This window comes from Balearica regulorum, chromosome 16, assembly GCF_011004875.1.
Source record: "Balearica regulorum gibbericeps isolate bBalReg1 chromosome 16, bBalReg1.pri, whole genome shotgun sequence".
Lineage (NCBI taxonomy): Eukaryota > Metazoa > Chordata > Aves > Gruiformes > Gruidae > Balearica > Balearica regulorum.
The window spans coordinates 12,996,165-13,013,079 of record NC_046199.1 but is presented as its reverse complement, the minus strand read 5'-3'; the positions used below and the strand labels follow the sequence as shown (position 1 = coordinate 13,013,079).

Below are 16,915 nucleotides of genomic sequence, written 5' to 3'. Positions count from 1 at the left end.
AGAAGTTCTAAAATCAGCACTCAGCATTCTGATACAGAGACAAATTTTCACATGATCATTTTTTCTTGAAAAACAGGATGTGGAAGCAAAACACCTTGGATTTTCAAGAGGTAACCTTGCCAATTTGCCCCCATCCACCTCTTCCTCAATGGGGAAAAAAGCTTTTCAGTATCCATATAGGGTTTTGTATGCCAAGTATGTACTACATCAATTGCTCAAGTCATTACCTGGTAACTTTGACAATTTAATCTCTTTTTATTGAAAGACTTTTAAACAAACTACACAATAAAATATTGAAAGATGGAATCTTGCCCAGCTTTCATGAAAAGGGCCACCATTTGGTACCAGCAAAGAATATCTTATATTTTAGCTGTAATTCAAAGAAGATCTACGATCTCATAAATAAATGAATGTCTTCTAACACAGAAATACACTGACAACTAAAATGTAGAATACTATATCCAATACTATTACCACATGCACACAATTTTACATGAGACATTTAGGATGTTTTGCAAAATTCACACACTTGAAGTATGTTTGCTAAGAAAAGCCTAACAAAAAATTAGTACACCACAGTGTATGAAGGGAGTTCAGATTCTTAAAGAGATATTTTAAAAAGCCATGCATTTACTGTAGAGATTTATTTATTAGCTCAGTGTAAGTTGCCAGAGGTGCTTCATATATGGAAGCATAAAAATGAGAGTTCTGAGTCTCTCGCAAAAAGGCAGGATTAAAGTCTGTGTCTTGTTAAGGAGGAAAAATTCTCTTTTATTTATGGCAATGGAAAATCTGAATCTGAAGTTAAGCCATTCCAAGCTTTTGGGGAATTTTGCCCATCAGCAAGAGTACAAAACATCAACTTTCTCAGTATGTTCATTCATTTGTTAGCTCAGTCCTGTATCGAAAGTGTCAACTTGACTTGGTTGCGGCAGTCCAACATTGCCTGTGTGGCCATGACACAACTCCTCTATTGGTTAACAACCAGTTCTGTTGGCCTAAAGATTAATGATTCATATTAACTTCTAAACCAGAAAAGTTCTGGTTTATTTTTCAGCAAAACATTTAAGAAGCTTTTGCCAGATTTTCAAACTTGTGTGCCTAAATTTCAAGTATTTAGAAGCTTAGCAAACATGGTTTTAAAACTCAAAGAAGCATGTTTGCGCATAAGGCATCTCACTGACAGATGAATCCTATTAACCTTGTTAAGACTACGTACTTAAATTTAAGCACATGTTTGGGAACTTTGCTGGGTCAGAGTCTTTAATTTTTCATAGAGATGTACTTAATATTTTTTATTTACATTTGAAATGTAGGCCTTTGTTTGTCATAGCTTTTTCCAGAACATCAGTAAGTAGAAGAGATGAATTCTGTACACAGAATAGTGAGATAGTCATTGTGGTTTTTGTTTTTTGGGTTTTTTTTTTTTTGGGGGGGGGGGGGGGTTGGGGGTTTTTTTTTGGTTTTAAATTAACTAAGGACTTCAATACAAGCAAGGAAGTACACTTTTCCTTGTTTGACTTTATCTTACATTTTTCTCTACTTTAGCCAGCTGTCCAGTATTGTGGACCTTATTTGCCTGCCCAACTTTAGCATTCTTCCATTCAGAAATCATTCGAAAAGGCTAGTCTTGCCAGCCACAAGGTGACTCAACATCCTTCTTTCTCTTATGATACAACACAGAAAGATCATTAGACTTTGTAGCATATGCCTGAGAGATTGTAATAGGAAGAGCTCACTGAATAACAATTAGATTAATGGCCAGGTACTGACTGATGGGTCAGGATAATGCTCACTAGCAAACTTCCACTAAATACTAAAATGTGTCATTGCATTTAATTCTCTAAGATATTTAATTTCTTGTCACATTACAGATGTAATTACATAAAAACAATCAAGAAACCCAGATTTATCAAAAAGCAAAGTTCCCAAATTTCTAGGCTGGCTGCCCCTCTAGAGAGAATCAGATACTTCTGAAATGCAAAAATTATAGTCAGAAAAAGTAAGGAAGTCCTTAACTAGAACACATGTATATATATTTTTATATATATATATGTATACAAATTTTTTTACTGAAGTTATGCCATTGACATTAATTAAAAGACTCCCAGTGATGTTAATAGCCATTGAAACAGTACTTCATTCAACTTGTTCCTTAAAGTATCCCTCAGGGAAGAAGTAACAGGCTGTCCATTGAAGTCTTGTTTATGAGAGTCTATGCCTCTGTCTGACATATGTTCATTGAATCAAAATAAATCAATCTTATATTATCCATATGATTAGTGCACTTTTTTCAGAATGAGCGATTTACAATGAATCATTCAGTCACTGGCCAAACTATTCTGGAAAATAAATGTTGGTGGTTGTAGAAGATGCATAAAAAGACACAATAAACTGAGAAAAACTGTTAATATGTATTTCACAGGGCAAAAAAGACTGATTTAGTTTAAATTCATAAGATTTTTTAAAAATTTGTTTAGATTTTCTTCCTGGATTTTGGAAGTTCACTAGCCATTTTAAGAGCAAGAGGTATGCTCAGTGCTCCAAAGTGGAATTGTTTGCCAGAACACTATTTGAAGAATTACATGACCTAATATCTACAGAAGCAGACAGTGCTTGGTTTATTTATGTAAAATAATACTGCTCAATAGTAGGGGCAAGATATTGCTGAGCGGTCAGCAAAGAGCTGAAGCAGCTGCAGAATGAGACTTCAACAAAGAACTGTGAATAGTGGTTATATTTGAGAGTGTACAAGAATTCCTGTACCTATGGTTTTGGCCAGTTCTGTACAGTCACCTTGCAAGCAAAGACCTTCTCAAACAAGAATTGTTTTTCACTTTGATCTTATTTTCTGCATCATCGGCATGGAATACTTGAACAGAACAGTCATTGTGGTTTTAAGCCTGCTTTTGCCTTCATGCAAGAAAGCCAGTGTTTTTAAATTTAGATGGTAATAATATGTTTCCAGTGACAAAATAATGTACCAAACCATTCTGAGATATGGCTCACTTGAAGCTGAGAGCAATGCAGCTGTTCACTGACTCCTCTCTTGTTTCTTTTAAATCTAGAGCATCTGCCTTTCCAAAACACTTCAATGTTAAGTCTCCCTAATGAAGGCATTTAGGATTGCAGGAAGGAAAGACTGTTTTCCTGCATTCTGGGAAGTATGGTTATGGCTGGGTGGGGAATAATATGAAATTTAAATATTCCAGAAAAAATAGTCAGGGAAAAGCCCAGAACAGGCTTTCACTACTGTAATTTAAGATGGAATCTTTTCAAACAGTGCTGAAGCAGTTTGCTGACAGTGCTGTAAGACAAAATTGCCTTGGGAGAAAGGAATCACAGGTTTGATGTGGTAGCTGACCAAAAGTTACAGTGGGGTTAGAGGCACTTTAACGATGAAAACATCTCCAATATGTTTGTTTCTGGTGTTAAACCAAGTCTAGAGGTCTCCTCCAGCATTTCCAATGAAAATCTGTATTGATTAAACAGTGACTTCCAGCTTCTTCTACAGGAGAGGAAAAGAGAAACTTTCACAACAAAGAGAAGTTGATTTGCAGATTTTCATCTGGTTCTTCATTTAGAAAACTGAGCCCAATTCTCAGCATTACGTGGGTTTTCACAGTTGCATACAGTATACTATTAATGATGCACACGCCTGTCAGTGAAGACATGATTTTCATGGTTAAAATAGGAAATGCATTCATCTGTTTTACATAATACAAACAGACCTGGATAGAGCCCAAAGGGTCCATCCTTGTATTCCTGTGCAACTTGAAAAGAAAAAAGTGAAAGAGTTTCAAGGGAGAACAGTAACAGAGGGTGAAAGGAAATAACCGTTTTCTTCCTCAGATTGAGCTGCTGCATTCTGTGTGCTCCAAGCAACAGCAGCACTCAGAGGTAAGTGCAAGGAACAGAAGAAATGAATAGAAAAATGGATAAATACTTCTTGCTACTGGTGCCTTAATTTGTTAAACTGATCTGTCATATTTACTTGGAGTTTTAACTGAGGTGAGTGGACATTATGTACCCTAAAGCTTTGGGCTTTCATTTTAATATTTCTGAGATTCTATATTGAGGGTATGCAGCTAGCTTTTAACATTCAGGAATTAGGACTCCTATGACATTTTGCTTGTGATACAATGTGCAAGAATGTGTTACATCTGTGATCATTAGGAATACAGAAAGAAAATTCCATTGGCTATCTTTTAGCTGAAAAAGTAGGATTGTTCTTCCATATTTTGTGCTCCAAAAAGCATATATTTCATAACCATGAATGTATTCCTCCAAAACTAGGATCAGTGATGGTGCTGGCAGATTAAGTGCATAACTGTCTATTACATGTGCTTCATTTCAATATTGATATATACGCTTTTTCAATGGGGAGAGAGATTTATGTCTACAGTTATGTTGCAGAGAAGCTGGGGGGGGGGGGGGGGGGGGAAAGGAGCAGGGAATTTTTCCCACTGCAAGTGCCACAATGCTTTTTAGTTTAGATGTGTATTGGATAGCTGGTCTCTTTCCTCCTGGCACTGATGAGATAAAGAGTTTCTCTATAAAATCCAACAATGTAAGAAAATTTATTTCTATGAAACTTTTAAATCTGCTCAGGTAATCCAACAGTTGTCCGGCATGCCTATGATTGCATTTTGCTGGACAGTTTGAAGATGCAGAATGTTTTTATGCTATCTAGTACTTAAGACATTGATGTATATTAATTTTCAGCCTACAATTGAAAAAAGCAGTTGAAAAGAAATGTATTATTTTGTAAAATATGAACTTTATCAATAATGTATAAACCAACATATTGAAGCATTCAGAAGGAGATCCTTTTTTAAAAAATAAATTTGGATGTTCATTATGATTAAAATAAAGTGCCTGGAGAAATTAAATTCACATACCTAAAAAAAAAAAAAGTCATCAATTCCCTTCCTCTCTCACTCTTCCTACACATTATTCATCTGGTATGTGAAAAGCTGTTCTGTGGCTTCCACACAAAAGCAAAGCAAAAAGAAAGCCAAAGATGTTTTAGTTAAATAGCGATTATTCTTCAGGATCCTTTTAAAGCACAAAACAAAATGTTCTCCAGATACTGAGAAAACATCACATATGTAGTTTCAGATAATTACATGTTATATACCGGAAAGCCACTATATTAAGAGCACATTATTAAGATTTTTAAAGGCAAGCACTAAAAACTTATGAAATGCCAGAATTATGGTTGCCTATGCAACCTTCATTTGGTTCCTTGTGCGTATGCATTATGATGCAGCCTTTAAGTGCAGGATTACACACATTTTTCTCCAGTAATCTACGAAGGCAGAAGTATTAATATATTCAGAAGCATTTTGTAGTGCCTATCACTACAGTACCTACTCCACAAAAGCCCTAAGCAGTGGGGCTGGTGTGTCCACTTTACATAGTTGGGGAATGTGCAAAGCATCAGAGAGAGATTTAAAATTTTGACTGCCTCACTTGAGACGTGTATACTATGATTTTCCAGGACCATTACATAAGGCAGCATTTTATATGCTTAGAGAATAATGTCTACTAAATTCTGTTATAGATTCATATCTACCTGAAGATTTGCATGTCAACCATAGTTTCAAGATGAGCACCCTGTTTAAATGACTTATTCCTTTCCCCCATGAGCAGTCTGGCAGGGGCAGGAGAGAGAACCCAGTTCTCCAAGGCCTTCTCCATCCACCTTTTCCCACAGTTCCCTGACCATTCACAACTTTTGCTGCAAAGCCATCATACAATTTCTCAGTGAATGACTATAGAATATCACATTAAGATTATGTAGCCAGCAGCATGCATGTACGAGTTCTAGTAAAGACTTCAGAATATGAATTAAAACAGCCCCAGACCTTCTGCCACACAGATCAACATCACTGTTTCATCAGCACTATTTCAGCCAGAGATCTACTGCAGACAATAACAGGGTAACTGAACTGACCCAGCAGATAGGAATGAAGAAGAAACCTTTACCAGCACCCAACAGGTATTTTCCAGTAGAGAAACAGTGGTCCATAATCTTGGGTTCCATTTATGGCTCTGGACAACACTGTGCTTTCAGTTTAACTTTTTTCTTTACCTTTAAACCTCTCCAGCTCAGTTTTGTCTCTATTGAAATTTTGGGTCCAGATCATTCCCTCTTTCGTATTTCTAATCCTACACTTTGCCATTCCCAGGCACAATTTTTCTTCTCTTAAATCTAAGCCTGGGACAGAGTTTTAGGACATGTACTTTGAAGGCAAAGCCAATTTAGTAGTTGTTTTGCCTTTAGCTATTTGTTTCCATTCCTACATGTAGTTCATCATCCTGCACTCAGCTGCTCAGTCCTCCATTTTTGCCCACTGAATGGTTTCTGAGTCAATGTTGTGAAGTGCAACACTGAAATGACCCAGGTTAAGAGCACTCTTTAAAAAAAAAGTTAAATTATACACATTAAAAGGTTAAGGAGACTTTCAGTGGCTCTTGAGGGTAACATCTTTTTAAAGTAAACTTAGATAAAATATATGCATCTCCGTTTAAATGAACAATATGGGGTTTGCCATGGGACTTACACTGTTAGGTCAATAGATTAAATCTATTGCTTGCAATTCCTAGTAGCACCAGTCATCATACCTGTAATAATCTATAGTGTCTATATTGTAAGCATTAAATGTAATACACAAGAGCATGCTATGAATGTTATATTATTATTGATATTATGAGTTCATAAATTATACTTAATTTATGGATCTCAAATGTGTGGAAATATTTTGTCCACCACCAAACCCTTGTTTCTGCTGGAAATCCATCACTATTTTGCAATTATAAAGCAACCCTGAGTGAACAAAGTGTGATTTATGTAGTTTTTGGGGGGTTGAAAAGGAGCTGATTTATAGTAGACCTCATATGAGTAGCATCCCGGTATTTACTTCAGCCAGGTCCTGTCACAGTGACAACTGCCCAAAACAGCCTCAGATTTGTGTGACTGGAACACTTTTCCTTACTCTCTTTGTGGTGTTAGAGGTGAACAAATCTTAACTGAGAGTGGGTAAAATATTTCCAATTTTGTGTTAATTTTTTCCCGTTCTGTGGCTTTGACCTAAACACTTAACAGGCTCTTGTGGTCAAGAGAGAGTGGAGTACAAAGCTGTTTGGAGGAAGAAATCTACTAACCTGGGGAAATAGAAATGTTTTTCTTAATGAATGGCCATCATCTGAAATCTGATTGAGCATATAAAATATGAAAATCCCAAAGGCCCGTGTGGTGAACTGAATTAGATTGCTGTTTGATTTGTAGCAGTCACTTTACCGTATTATTGCGGTTTGCTTTTTCTATTTCTAATCTCCAAAAGTGATGTCTATGAGAGGTAACTTTGCAATGGTATGACATTTTCCATTCTTTTTTGCACTTCAGAATAACGACTCACTGTTCACTAAAGCAGCTGGTAAGGGACCTAATACTAAAAATGGTTTAACTGAATTAAATGACTGACTGATCTGATTTAGACAACAGTTCTTACTGTGACCTGGGAAAATGTTCTCATTGTTTCCAAGAACTGGGGGGGGGGAAGGTTCTATTTTAACATAAAAATTTTGGAAATTATGGAATTTTTCATGGCACAAAAAATCACGTTACTATCTATTTCTAATGTGTATGAAAGCACTTTCATTTGATTTTTTTTTTTAACCTATGTATTTTTTACTGGAGAGTCCTGTGGCAGATCCTCTGTTGATATAATCAATAATAGATTAACACATTCCATTAAAGTTGTAACAATTTATAACACTGATTGTGAATTTGCCTGTGAAAAAATATTATTGAAAGTTCTTAGTTGTCTGTGGCAGGAAAAGGTTTTGTGGTTAGAATACTGGACTAAGGAAAGGATCTGTTCTATATCCAGTTCTTCAAAACTTTGGAAAAATCATTAAAATCCATGCCTTGGTCTGTCTTGTAAAGTTTGATTAACCCCTTTTTTGGAATATTTAAATTGCAATCTCTTCAGAAAGAGTCTCTTATTTACCAATTATTTTCTTGGTTGTTTTTACAGTTTATATCTTGGAGTTGTATATGGCTCCAAAAAAACCCAAACCTGCCCCTGTAACTTTTACAACAATAATTTTTGAATTCTAAGAGAAAATTTGAAAAAAAACCAAACTCCTTTTTTGGCACGGTCATAGAGCCCATCACTGTAGATAAGTCTGAACCGTATACAAATAGGGGCTGGTTTGCTGCGAGCAGTTGTCACGCAACAATCATATATTATGACAGAGATCTAAAACAAGAATGAAGATGTCAGAGCTACCTAGCAGCAAATGTAAATTTAATCTTAAGATAAAAGCAGATCAACTATACCCAAGTGGCTTATTGGCAGAGATGCTAATTAGAAAAAACTGTATTATGCACACAGCCATTTGTTTCAAATGGCTCTTCAGGGACCGGGCTATGGAGGCATTTCCCTGTGTGGCTTGTTCTTGTTTACAGAGGTTGTTAATATTTGCATAACCATCTCAGTGACAGCATATGTCGAGTAAATAAAATAGATTTAAGCATGACTCTGGAAACTCCATTTTTCAATGAAAAAAACTTGCAAGACCTCAGGAGCCAAAATTTTAAGGAAAAGCTGTAAATTACAGACAAGTATCAATAGTAGAAGATTTCAACTCCCCTCATATAGCCTGGATCACTGCCTCTTCTGGGATAAATAATTTTGGACATAGTAAATGACTGCTTCATCAAACAGCTAATCTTAGAACCCACAAGAAAAGATACCATTCTGAATTGCATCTTGAGTGGTGCTCAGGACTCAGTGCAAAAGGGTTTAAGTGGGTAACAGCCAAAATACAATTGTGGGGGGTGCATCCAGCATACAGGTACTTAATTTCTAGCAAAGGGACTACATAAGAATGAGGTGATTATGTAAAAAAAGAAACCCTGAGAGTCCAAAAAGCAAGATGCCTTTAAGTCGATAAATACATACTATGTTTGCAACCAGAGTGAAATATATGCCCATAACTAAGGATGAAGCTGTCCTAAAATACCATGAATGGCAATGGGAAGGTTAAGGAGGTACTGTAGGGAAAAGGTTGGCATTCAAAAATTAAAGGTTGCCCAAATGAAGAGAACAGGATCACCTTAGAAACTCTGTACATCTTTCTCATTTTCCCTTCACTAGCACTGCATGACTCTAAAGCCATCAGATTTCTTTTTGCCTAAAATGGTGCTGAATAGTTCCTGACACAGGGAAGGCATCCTCCTGCCAAAGTAACTGCCAGGAATGTCCTCTCTATTAAACAGACATCCATCCATCATCTTAAGAATCCAATGGACATTGCAAATGATAGTCATACCTTTCAGAGTAAATTAAATTACTTGTATCCCTTTTCCTCAAAGAGGATAAATGAAGCCCAGAGGGGGGAAACAGGTTGCTCAAGGCCACTAGACAAGTAAATGACAGGACTGCACTAAAAAAAAAAAAAATCAACAGTACTCCCAGTTTTGGCATATCTTGGCCCATGCACACAGATCGTCTGTATGAAAAGCTAGGCAAGAAATGTAAGTGGTGTCCAATTTATGGTTAATTGTCTGAAAAAAAGCCCACAGTGAAGCACAAATACTATAAAACTTAGGGTAAAATCCTTAGGTGGCCACACTGGGTGTGTTAGAAGAAGAATTAATCTTCCCTGATAAAGATTTACTGAAAAACAAGTGAGCTGCCCCTTAGCAACATTTTTTCCGAAAATTCCACTAAAGCTAGTTCTGCTATGAACCACTCTCAGTCATAGCAACACCATAATTATTTTTGCTAAGCATTTAGCAACTGTGTTGCCACATGTCATTACAAATAAATAATGAATCATTGAAGTGACAAGTAAGGGAAGTGTGAATGAGGAGTTGTTAGAATCATTTCACCTGGTCGGCAGGCGAACCAGCCTGGGCAAGGGTGCTGCAAGCTGTCATTGGGGACCGTCATAAACAGAGCAGCTTCCAGCCCAGAATGTGCTGGAAAGATGTTTGACTTTGTCAGTGAGCTTTTGCTTATCAAAAGCCAAAGCAACACCACAAACCTGATAGCATAATAGCATCCAACAAAGAAAAAATGTAATTCCCTAACAAAATCATGAACCATAAATGTTAGCAGACCAAAAGCCCAAGGGGAGGTTCTGCACATCCGCTGAGAACAACCTGACATTACCCAGCAGGACAAGTGGGCAGGGCAGTACAGTCTACACAGGTCCCAGCCGCACACTTGGGATTTCAGCTGCCTGTGTTACAGATTTGTGCTCCCGCAAGATCCCTCAGGCTTGCACCACCACCCATTGGGTAGCCGGGCTGCTTGGGGAGGCACATTGCTTGTGAAGACTTCACCACAGCCTTTCCCCATCCTAATTAGCTATTTCCCCACCAGTCAGCACTAAGCCATGGGGGTCAGGGGAGCTATACTGCTGGCATTTTCTAGGATGAGAAGTCACTGAAAGGTCAAGGGCAGTTTTGCCACATCCTTTCTGTCTCCTATGCAATACAAAACCAGTAAGCTCTGAGAAAGGGGATCCATGCACCTTGTGCCACAGCAGTTCCTGGAAGCATCTCTTTGCTTTTGCCCTGGACTACCACTTGCGTTCTCCTACTCAGTGTCACTCAGCTCCTAATCAAGCCAGAGCAGAGGCATTCTTGCTCTCCATTCTGCAATGTAGGTGCACGTGATGTTTTATTATACCTAGCAAGGCTGTCTGTAATGTACTTGCTCTTATATATCCAGCTCCAGATTTATAGAGAAGCTGTGCCAGCAGATGCCTTGGTCCAGCTTATATATACAGCTGTGAATCTACCCCATGGGCACAGTTATGACAATCATGCATGCAAGCTGGATAATGAAAAAACAAAAATATCTAATTAAACATGAATTTGCTATTATGCAGCAAGTAGAACTGTATGAGTTTATAAATAGTGTACATAGATCTCCCTTGCTGGATGACACAGGATTACTGCTGTGAAATTTTGCAAACCTTTGAAATCCCTGCAAAACAAGGCATCATCAGGCAAGTATAGAAAGAGATGACAAAGAGAGGAGGAGCCCAAGTAGAGACAGTTGTGATAGAAATACGAGAGTGGCCTTATTAACAGAAAGCTGAATTTTAACCTGCAAATACAGAAGAACTGCAAATGTGATCTGCCATTATTGAAATACATTGTATCACAATCCCTTCTCCAGCCACTCTACCTTCAAAGATGTTTCAGTTTTAATAGATTATCTGACATTTAAAAATATAAGTATGGAGAGAGTTCCTAATATATTTAGACTGGAGAGCTTCATTTTGGTCATCTCTGCCTCTAGCTTCCTCTTAAAACATTTAATAGCAGCTTCATTCCTCTTGACTTCTATGAAGTAGGGATTTTAATTTATTTATGCTGATGAGGAACTTTTCAATATCCTCTTCCCCTCTTGTCACCATTACATGGAAGAGGGCAATGATTTTTAAAGGAAACTGTTTTTTATCTAGAACATGCAAAATTAAAAAGACACTGGAAAATGCAGCATAATTCAGGCTCACAGAACTCTGGAGACCTAGTTAAAGAACACCTGTTAATGGAATTAATTTTTCATGCTCCACATACACAGAGGAATGTATTTCAGGGAATATATAAGCCTGCAATATAAAATCAGAGTAAATTTCAAAAGAAATGTAATGAAATGGTAGAAACTTGACTTGATGAAAGTACTGATTGTTTCAATATCCCATGACTTGTTAGTTGTACAACAAATGCTCAGCTTCACCCATTGTGCAGTGGTTGAAGAGGAAAATGCCACATGTGACTAATCTAACAGTTACTTGGAATATTTAATGCAGCCAGTCTCGTCTCAACCTTCTGCTTCTGGTTAATCTATTTATTTATAACTTTGCCGCCAAGTATTACTTTAAAACTAAAACAAAGGACAGGATTCAAATACGAAGCATGGGTCACTGCCATCCCATCTTCCCTTGAGGCTGCTTGCGCCGGCTTTCTCCAGATTTTGTGCATCAAATTCCTTCAGATTTACTTACTCAGTCCTTCCCTGTTCTTTAATTCTTTCTACAGAAGGTTCACCTTCCTCCCCAGAAAATCTTGAGATTTTCTTAGAAGTCATGTAACTTAAATTAAACCATGGGTTATTGAGCTTTTATGACTCACTTTACCAAGCTCTTCTGAATAACCAGGCGGGCCAGAAAATTAATTAATTTCTATTGTCTATTTGCAAAATCTATTCATGTTCTTCAAGAAGAAATAAGCTCTGTCACTCACAGAAAACTGAACTACCAGACCTTGATGTTATTTTGGCAGCACTGTATTATTCTCTAAAAGTAGATCTCAGTCTATCGCAAGTTTATCCAGGCATGATCACCAAGCACCATACCTCCTAGGCAGCACTTTGGAAGATGAACAAATACATTCAAGTATCTGAAGCTTTTAAGAAGGCAAATTTCTGTTTTTCACTTCTGGAGAATAAGCCTTGCAAATTTGGTCCACATGCCCACTAATGGTTCAAAAAACAGACAGCCAAGGAGATCCCTGAAATTTCTCCCTTTCCCCCTGAAAAAAACCACAAGAGGGTGTGGGCACGGGAATGCAATTTTCAAGGCAATATTACAATTCAGACACCTAGCAGTAGTAATACAGGCAAGGGACTCTTTCTCTCCCTATGTCAGCAAGCCAAAAGTCTTCTCCCTCATTTTTAGTGCCAGAGAAATAGGACTGGGCCTATTTGTTTGGCAAAGGCACAGTGCCCTTTGTAGAGTACCACTGTCGTGTTGCACCTGCACTGCCACTGGAAGTCAGCTATAAACAGCTGCACAAAGTAGAGAAAACCAGCAGGATCCTCTCAACTCTCCCATTACTCCAGATAACGACAACTTTCCCCAGTTTTTCTGATTCCTCTCAGGAAGATGGAAGATAGGTGATAATTCCCTTTCAATACAGCATTTAACAATCATCTACAAGGTGATAAATGCTATACTCTAGAGAGATTAGCACAATGAAACCCAATTATAATGAATAAAATGAGAGCGCAACTGCAACTATCTGCAAATCCAGAGATCCTTGGAGCTGTGTGAATAACTAATCTTTTACTACGCTGGCAGTTCTGAAAAAGTATTTAAAAATTTCCATTTGAAGGAAATGTTAAGCATTTCATACTTTGATAAATCGAAGGAAGTTGAAACAAATAGTTTCATAATAAACATATTAATCAGAGTTGTTTTGGTGGTGGAGGGTAAGGATACTTTTCAACTCAAAGGTGTCACTGAAAAATGTTACCCGGAATATTTTCTCCAGCTGTAGCTTTTGCTGTCCCCAATGAACTGATGGCATCGGTAAAAAGCCTTTGGATCTGCAGAGCTGTCAACTAGTGTAATTTTATAGTGAGTATCACATTTGGAATTTGGGATTATACAGCTCTGGAATCGGGAAGTTGCAAAGAATCTCCAGTTTTCATGTAAAAAGCTGAACATTTTTTTAATCTTCCTGGCTGCAGACAAGAAATGAGGAGGCAGCCATTAGGCTAGAGAGTCCTTGAAGACAAAATAAAATCCAAAGTCAATCAATCAATCTTGTGATTCTTATCTCTGACTCATGATTTTAAATAGTTTGAGGTGAAGAAACTGGGTTTGGCCTTCCTTAGTACAGATGCTTACTGTGGATATGCACTTCTGTGCTAATTCAGAAAGTAATTTATGCCAAAGCACACACCATATTATTTTCTTCCAAGCATACAATAGCATGGTGACTTACTAAATGCTGTTATGAATGCCAGTTACTGTTACTTGCACACATATCAAGATGCAAACATATACCTGTCATTCTATAGCTACCAAAACATAGTTTGATGCTTTCCCACTGGGCTACTTTTTTTCATAGTAGTTCATTATTCAGTATTCAGAATTCATAATAGAAGGCAACGCACCTCCAAATAACATTTAGATTTTAGGGACTATCTGTAAATGAGAGGCTAAGATATAAATTACCCACAGTGCAACTGTATTCTGGTATACACAGCTCTCGCTTTTCTCTCAATTGGGAATGGAGCTGGATTCATAAGCAAACCAAGAAACAACTCTTCCCCTTGACCTGAGAGCACCCTGTTTGAGAGGGGATAAAATCCCAGGAAATTTGCATTGCTTATCAGTACAAAAATGAACATTGCTGAAGCTTCAAAATAGCGTTTGGAAGATGCTTGTGAAGTTCTTTGAATGAAATACTGAACAGGTGTCTAAAATTGAACTCTAGTTATTCAAAGTAAACAGTGTAGAAAGAAAATTAGTATTATTGTAGAGGTGAAAGGAACTGTTTACTTTTTATGTTTCTCCTCATTAAAAGTGTGATTAAATTGAAGAAGGCAAGATGAGATAGACCATGTGTCATGTATTTCCACTGAAGACAGCCAGGCAGCATCATATTTGACTTCAAAATAAACTCCCCTAGTAGGTCTTGATTTTATTAAATGTCATGCTAGAAACTATTACTTTGCTGTGTTTGTATGAAATAGCTACCGGTGCCATCCCATCTGTGCTTCAACCCTCATTAGCCTCTGCTCTCATTTTCTACAAAATTAATCTATTTTGAGAAAAATCATGGGAAGAAATTATGCTTGTATAGCAAGGTTTCAATCTGCAGATTGTGAGAACTGTGAAGTTGTCCTTCTGTTTGCACTGAATCTAAGGCCACAATGTCAGCAAGAGATGATTAAATGAGTCTGCAAAAAGGCGTACATTGGCAATCCTTGGTTTTGCTTGTGTAACTGAGTGGTTACATGTACGTAGTCAGAACTGGCCAAGAATACAGCCACTACATGATTCATGCATACAGCTGTGGCAACTATATATCCAATTAGGTCTAAGTATGCACATCCTTTATGTACAGCTGCACACTACAGTCATTGAAAATATTTTTCTGTGACTGTCAGTGCAGTCATTCCACACACCATTCAGGTCTGATGAAAAAAACCAGGTACACTATCCATTTGTACACCTTCAGCTTGCACTCAGTCCAGATAGTACTGACCTCACAGCTGAATTCTTTCGTGATCATAGCAAGATAAGATACATCATGCAACTCTGTGGAACTTCCTTGGCCTGTGATTGCAGTCAGAATTTGCTGGGCTGCAGGATTTAGCTAAAGAAGCTAAAAGGCAGAGTGCTGGTCCAATATTCAGAGGTGAAGATTCTCTTTCCAGCACTGGTTCAACCTGAGACAGGTCACCCTACACATTGTGTTTTAGCTTTCCTCCTTTGTAAAGCACTTGGGCATATACAAAAAAAGTATTATATAAGATTCGGCTGTTATATCAACATAACAATTGAAAAACATGATAGTAATATATGATACTAAGCTATTTCATGTGGGTTTTTTAACAACCATTGAGTATCCAGGTTAGTTTGTAGAGCGAGATGCTGAGGACCACTTCACTGAAGAGTTTGTACGTCTCAAGTGTTTTTGCAGTTGCCATGGAAAAATTTATTTGCTGAGTGCCAAAGTGCATCCTGGAGGAAAAGAGTTGTTTTCCTTCTTAAATGGTCAAAATGTAAGCTAAACCTGCCTTTAGGCAGTCTCAGTGTACCCTGCAGCCACCCTGGAACATTTTCAACAAATAAGAAAAGTTTGCAATTTGAAACACGAACATTCGGGGGTGTTTCAGCTGGTTTTGCCAGTTTTGGCTTGGGAGATGCTTAACTGTCAAAGCTTTTCACTTTTAATGTTGACTAAATACTAAGTAGCACTACCTTTCTCCCCTTGCCCTTCCGCCAAGTCCGGGGGAAAAAAAGAAAAAAAAAAAAAAAGGAAAAAAAAAAAGAGGAAACACAAAAATCAGAGGAGAAAAAACAAGGAAAAAGATACCAGGAGAGGTGAGGAGAGCTAAAGAATGCTTTAATGGGAACTGCATTTCAAGTCTATTCACAATCCTTTCACTGTGCATTTAGGCACTCAAGCGTTATAAATATGAACGTTCAAGACAGCACTGTAATAGATACCCAAATTTAACTTCTACCTTGTGCCTTGTTTTATTTGAAAGTCATTATACGTGCTACTAGAATGAATTAGGTGCATTACTGAGAACGGGTTAGAAACAGCACGGCTGATCTAGTTGGACTGGGTACTGCTAGGTAGCTTACTTGGACTTACAAGATCTGTGATGCTGACTATGCCCCCTGAAGATCAAGCTCCCAAACCCTCTCTCACTCTCAGCTACATGAGAATTAGCTATAACCAAATCCATCTTACCAGCAGACTCCTTGATTTTTTATTTTATATTTTTTAATATGTAATTATGTAAGATAATGCATAATACTGCATGCATCCATGTATATTGTCTAGATATACTATGTAGACACGGGCACACTATAAAATTGTATCGAATTTGGGGAGGGTGGAGCATGCATGCATTTGTAGTACCTAAGCAAAAAGACCAAAGCCAAAACCAAAGAAAAGCAAACATGTGGAAAAGGGTGGTCTATTTTGCTCTGAAAACGGAGCTGGTCTGTATCACCCTGCTGCCTTGCTGGATGCAGCTGCGCAGCATTGGCTCATGCCCTGTGAAAGCACTCTCCTTGCTGTTCCCGTATAGGACGTAGCTGCTGTTGAAAGTTGAGGTCACTGAGCAGAAGTACCAAGGCTAGAGCCACCATGTGATATCTCCTTTTGCTTCTTGCCACCCAGCCCCCTGTGCTGGGGTGGCAGGCAGAGGCATTCCATTAGTTTCATATCACCTTCTGGCACCGACAGGCTCTGCCATCTATGTGAGGCTGATGTTAACATCAGATCTGTGCATGATTGTTTTTAACAGCAGTACAGGTTTCATCCAGATCAGGCATGGACAAACAATCATACTTCTGTCAAATCAGCCAGAGCTGTGATGAGAGTTTATGCCAGCTCTGTGCTTTTATGCCA

General features: G+C 37.8%; 1 protein-coding gene across 5 annotated transcripts in view; it reads left to right on the top strand.

Annotated features, from left to right (window-relative positions):
* The window catches only part of PHACTR3 (phosphatase and actin regulator 3), a 110,070-nt gene that overhangs the window by 27,029 nt on the left and 66,126 nt on the right, over positions 1-16,915 (top strand). The window contains exon 1 of one of the 5 annotated variants that reach the window (XM_075768246.1): positions 3,639-3,900. The exons of 3 other annotated variants lie outside the window; for them this stretch is intronic. The gene's annotated coding sequence lies outside the window, so the exon portion shown is untranslated. Of the gene's footprint in view, positions 1-3,638; positions 3,901-16,915 lie in introns of those variants that run through there. One more of the 5 variants, XM_075768244.1, reaches the window with a different exon arrangement.